Raw genomic sequence first — 5,000 nt, forward strand, 5'->3', positions numbered from 1 at the left:
TATAGTGGCTGATCTTTAAATAGCCCTCTCTTTGCAGCCTCGTTCGCTTACGGCCATACCAGCATGGCTATGCCCGATCTCGTCTGATCTCGGAAGCTAAGCAGGTTTGGGCCTGGTTAGTACTTGGATGGGAGACCGCCTGGGAATACCAGGTGCTGTAAGCTTTTAGGTTTCCTTCTCTACTTATATAATGCACTGGCGGTTATAGTGGCTGATCTTTAAATAGCCCTCTATTTGCAGCCCAGTACTTTTGGAATTTTTCAGTAATTATCTAAGAGTTTTGCATAAATAAAAAAAAAAAAAAAAAAAAAAGAGTCAATGCCCAGTCTTAGAAAACCGAAACAGGTTTGGGCCTGTTTAGTAGTTTTGGAACTTTTCACTAATTGTCTAATAATCTAGCAAAAAAAAAAAAAAAAAAAAAGAGTCAATGCCCAGTCTTAGAAAACCGAAACAGGTTTGGGCCTGTTTAGTAGTTTTGGAACTTTTCATTAATTGTCTAATAATCTAGCAAAAAAAAAAAAAAAAAAAAAGAGTCAATGCCCAGTCTTAGAAAACCGAAACAGGTTTGGGCCTGGTTAGTACTTTTGGAAATTTTCAGTAATTATGTAATAAATTTGCAAAAAAAAAATTTAAATAAATAAAGAGTCAATGCCCAATCTCAGAATCTAAGCAGGTTTGGGCCCAGTTAGTACTTGGATGGGAGACTGCTTGGAAATACCGATTATAGTGGCTGATCTTTAAATAGCCCTCTCTTTGCAGCCTCCTTCGCTTACGGCCATACCAGCCTGGCTATGCCCGATCTCGTCTGATCTCGGAAGCTAAGCAGGTTTGGGCCTGGTTAGTACTTGGATGGGAGACCGCCTGGGAATACCAGGTGCTGTAAGCTTTTAGGTTTCCTTCTCTACTTATATAATGCACTGGCGGTTATAGTGGCTGATCTTTAAATAGCCCTCTCTTTGCAGCCCAGTACTTTTGGAATTTTTCAGTAATTATCTAAGAGTTTTGCATAAATAAAAAAAAAAAAAAAAAAAAAGAGTCAATGCCCAGTCTTAGAAAACCGAAACAGGTTTGGGCCTGTTTAGTAGTTTTGGAACTTTTCACTAATTGTCTAATAATCTAGCAAAAAAAAAAAAAAAAAAAAAGAGTCAATGCCCAGTATTAGAAAACCGAAACAGGTTTGGGCCTGTTTAGTAGTTTTGGAACTTTTCATTAATTGTCTAATAATCCAGCAAAAAAAAAAAAAAAAAAAAAGAGTCAATGCCCAGTCTTAGAAAACCGAAACAGGTTTGGGCCTGGTTAGTACTTTTGGAAATTTTCAGTAATTATGTAATAAATTTGCAAAAAAAAAAATTAAATAAATAAAGAGTCAATGCCCAATCTCAGAATCTAAGCAGGTTTGGGCCCAGTTAGTACTTGGATGGGAGACTGCTTGGAAATACCGATTATAGTGGCTGATCTTTAAATAGCCCTCTCTTTGCAGCCTCCTTCGCTTACGGCCATACCAGCCTGGCTATGCCCGATCTCGTCTGATCTCGGAAGCTAAGCAGGTTTGGGCCTGGTTAGTACTTGGATGGGAGACCGCCTGGGAATACCAGGTGCTGTAAGCTTTTAGGTTTCCTTCTCTACTTATATAATGCACTGGCGGTTATAGTGGCTGATCTTTAAATAGCCCTCTCTTTGCAGCCCAGTACTTTTGGAATTTTTCAGTAATTATCTAAGAGTTTTGCATAAATAAAAAAAAAAAAAAAAAAAAAGAGTCAATGCCCAGTCTTAGAAAACCGAAACAGGTTTGGGCCTGTTTAGTAGTTTTGGAACTTTTCATTAATTGTCTAATAATCCAGCAAAAAAAAAAAAAAAGAGTCAATGCCCAGTCTTAGAAAACCGAAACAGGTTTGGGCCTGGTTAGTACTTTTGGAAATTTTCAGTAATTATGTAATAAATTTGCAAAAAAAAAATTTAAATAAATAAAGAGTCAATGCCCAATCTCAGAATCTAAGCAGGTTTGGGCCCAGTTAGTACTTGGATGGGAGACTGCTTGGAAATACCGATTATAGTGGCTGATCTTTAAATAGCCCTCTCTTTGCAGCCTCCTTCGCTTACGGCCATACCAGCCTGGCTATGCCCGATCTCGTCTGATCTCGGAAGCTAAGCAGGTTTGGGCCTGGTTAGTACTTGGATGGGAGACCGCCTGGGAATACCAGGTGCTGTAAGCTTTTAGGTTTCCTTCTCTACTTATATAATGCACTCGCGGTTATAGTGGCTGATCTTTAAATAGCCCTCTCTTTGCAGCCTAGTACTTTTGGAATATTTCAGTAATTATCTAAGAGTTTTGCATAAATAAAAAAAAAAAAAGAGTCAATGCCCAGTCTTAGAAAACCGAAACAGGTTTGGGCCTGGTTAGTACTTTTGAAAATTTTCACTAATTGTCTAATAATCTTGCAAAAAAAAAAAAAAAAAAAAAAAGAGTCAATGCCCAGTCTTAGAAAACCGAAACAGGTTTGGGCCTGTTTAGTAGTTTTGGAACTTTTCACTAATTGTCTAATAATCTAGCAAAAAAAAAAAAAAAAAAGAGTCAATGCCCAGTCTTAGAAAACCGAAACAGGTTTGGGCCTGGTTAGTACTTTTGAAAATTTTCACTAATTGTCTAATAATCTTGCAAAAAAAAAAAAAAAAAAAAGAGTCAATGCCCAGTCTTAGAAAACCGAAACAGGTTTGGGCCAGGTTAGTACTTTTGGAAATTTTCAGTAATTATGTAATAAATTTGCAAAAAATTTTTTAAATAAATAAAGAGTCAATGCCCAATCTCAGAATCTAAGCAGGTTTGGGCCCAGTTAGTACTTGGATGGGAGACTACCTGGAAATACCGATTATAGTGGCTGATCTTTAAATAGCCCTCTCTTTGCAGCCTCGTTCGCTTACGGCCATACCAGCATGGCTATGCCCGATCTCGTCTGATCTCGGAAGCTAAGCAGGTTTGGGCCTGGTTAGTACTTGGATGGGAGACCGCCTGGGAATACCAGGTGCTGTAAGCTTTTAGGTTTCCTTCTCTACTTATATAATGCACTGGCGGTTATAGTGGCTGATCTTTAAATAGCCCTCTCTTTGCAGCCCAGTACTTTTGGAATTTTTCAGTAATTATCTAAGAGTTTTGCATAAATAAAAAAAAAAAAAAAAAAAAAAGAGTCAATGCCCAGTCTTAGAAAACCGAAACAGGTTTGGGCCTGTTTAGTAGTTTTGGAACTTTTCACTAATTGTCTAATAATCTAGCAAAAAAAAAAAAAAAAAAAAAGAGTCAATGCCCAGTCTTAGAAAACCGAAACAGGTTTGGGCCTGTTTAGTAGTTTTGGAACTTTTCATTAATTGTCTAATAATCTAGCAAAAAAAAAAAAAAAAAAAAAGAGTCAATGCCCAGTCTTAGAAAACCGAAACAGGTTTGGGCCTGGTTAGTACTTTTGGAAATTTTCAGTAATTATGTAATAAATTTGCAAAAAAAAAAATTAAATAAATAAAGAGTCAATGCCCAATCTCAGAATCTAAGCAGGTTTGAGCCCAGTTAGTACTTGGATGGGAGACTGCTTGGAAATACCGATTATAGTGGCTGATCTTTAAATAGCCCTCTCTTTGCAGCCTCCTTCGCTTACAGCCATACCAGCCTGGCTATGCCCGATCTCGTCTGATCTCGGAAGCTAAGCAGGTTTGGGCCTGGTTAGTACTTGGATGGGAGACCGCCTGGGAATACCAGGTGCTGTAAGCTTTTAGGTTTCCTTCTCTACTTATATAATGCACTGGCGGTTATAGTGGCTGATCTTTAAATAGCCCTCTCTTTGCAGCCCAGTACTTTTGGAATTTTTCAGTAATTATCTAAGAGTTTTGCATAAATAAAAAAAAAAAAAAAAAAAAAAAAAAAAGAGTCAATGCCCAGTCTTAGAAAACCGAAACAGGTTTGGGCCTGTTTAGTAGTTTTGGAACTTTTCACTAATTGTCTAATAATCTAGCAAAAAAAAAAAAACAAAAAAAGAGTCAATGCCCAGTCTTAGAAAACCGAAACAGGTTTGGGCCTGTTTAGTAGTTTTGGAACTTTTCATTAATTGTCTAATAATCTAGCAAAAAAAAAAAAAAAAAAAAAGAGTCAATGCCCAGTCTTAGAAAACCGAAACAGGTTTGGGCCTGGTTAGTACTTTTGGAAATTTTCAGTAATTATGTAATAAATTTGCAAAAAAAAAATTTAAATAAATAAAGAGTCAATGCCCAATCTCAGAATCTAAGCAGGTTTGGGCCCAGTTAGTACTTGGATGGGAGACTGCTTGGAAATACCGATTATAGTGGCTGATCTTTAAATAGCCCTCTCTTTGCAGCCTCCTTCGCTTACGGCCATACCAGCCTGGCTATGCCCGATCTCGTCTGATCTCGGAAGCTAAGCAGGTTTGGGCCTGGTTAGTACTTGGATGGGAGACCGCCTGGGAATGCCAGGTGCTGTAAGCTTTTAGGTTTCCTTCTCTACTTATATAATGCACTGGCGGTTATAGTGGCTGATCTTTAAATAGCCCTCTCTTTGCAGCCCAGTACTTTTGGAATTTTTCAGTAATTATCTAAGAGTTTTGCATAAATAAAAAAAAAAAAATAAAAAAAGAGTCAATGCCCAGTCTTAGAAAACCGAAACAGGTTTGGGCCTGTTTAGTAGTTTTGGAACTTTTCACTAATTGTCTAATAATCTAGCAAAAAAAAAAAAAAAAATAAGAGTCAATGCCCAGTCTTAGAAAACCGAAACAGGTTTGGGCCTGGTTAGTACTTTTGGAAATTTTCAGTAATTATGTAATAAATTTGCAAAAAAAAAATTTAAATAAATAAAGAGTCAATGCCCAATCTCAGAATCTAAGCAGGTTTGGGCCCAGTTAGTACTTGGATGGGAGACTGCTTGGAAATACCGATTATAGTGGCTGATCTTTAAATAGCCCTCTCTTTGCAGCCTCCTTCGCTTACGGCCATACCAGCCTGGCTAT

General features: G+C 37.5%; 8 non-coding genes across 8 annotated transcripts in view; all 8 read left to right on the forward strand.

Annotated features, from left to right (window-relative positions):
* Positions 1-45: 45 nt before the first annotated feature.
* On the forward strand, positions 46-164 carry LOC132135763 (5S ribosomal RNA). The gene has a single exon (XR_009430688.1). It is a non-coding gene; the product is annotated as a 5S ribosomal RNA (ribosomal RNA).
* Positions 165-767: 603 nt separating this feature from the next.
* Positions 768-886, forward strand: LOC132135107 (5S ribosomal RNA). The gene has a single exon (XR_009430069.1). It is a non-coding gene; the product is annotated as a 5S ribosomal RNA (ribosomal RNA).
* Positions 887-1,488: 602 nt separating this feature from the next.
* LOC132135108 (5S ribosomal RNA) lies at positions 1,489-1,607 on the forward strand. Its single transcript, XR_009430070.1, has one exon. It is a non-coding gene; the product is annotated as a 5S ribosomal RNA (ribosomal RNA).
* Positions 1,608-2,094: 487 nt separating this feature from the next.
* LOC132135109 (5S ribosomal RNA) lies at positions 2,095-2,213 on the forward strand. Its single transcript, XR_009430071.1, has one exon. It is a non-coding gene; the product is annotated as a 5S ribosomal RNA (ribosomal RNA).
* A 700-nt stretch (positions 2,214-2,913) lies between these two features.
* Positions 2,914-3,032, forward strand: LOC132135764 (5S ribosomal RNA). Its single transcript, XR_009430689.1, has one exon. It is a non-coding gene; the product is annotated as a 5S ribosomal RNA (ribosomal RNA).
* A 603-nt stretch (positions 3,033-3,635) lies between these two features.
* On the forward strand, positions 3,636-3,754 carry LOC132135250 (5S ribosomal RNA). The gene has a single exon (XR_009430203.1). It is a non-coding gene; the product is annotated as a 5S ribosomal RNA (ribosomal RNA).
* A 609-nt stretch (positions 3,755-4,363) lies between these two features.
* On the forward strand, positions 4,364-4,482 carry LOC132135293 (5S ribosomal RNA). The gene has a single exon (XR_009430243.1). It is a non-coding gene; the product is annotated as a 5S ribosomal RNA (ribosomal RNA).
* Positions 4,483-4,974: 492 nt separating this feature from the next.
* LOC132135110 (5S ribosomal RNA) overlaps positions 4,975-5,000 on the forward strand; it is a 119-nt gene continuing 93 nt past the window's right edge. The window contains exon 1 of the ribosomal RNA XR_009430072.1: positions 4,975-5,000. This exon is cut by the window's right edge and continues 93 nt beyond it. This is a non-coding gene — a ribosomal RNA (5S ribosomal RNA).

This window comes from Carassius carassius, unplaced genomic scaffold (genome assembly GCF_963082965.1).
Source record: "Carassius carassius unplaced genomic scaffold, fCarCar2.1 SCAFFOLD_60, whole genome shotgun sequence".
Lineage (NCBI taxonomy): Eukaryota > Metazoa > Chordata > Actinopteri > Cypriniformes > Cyprinidae > Carassius > Carassius carassius.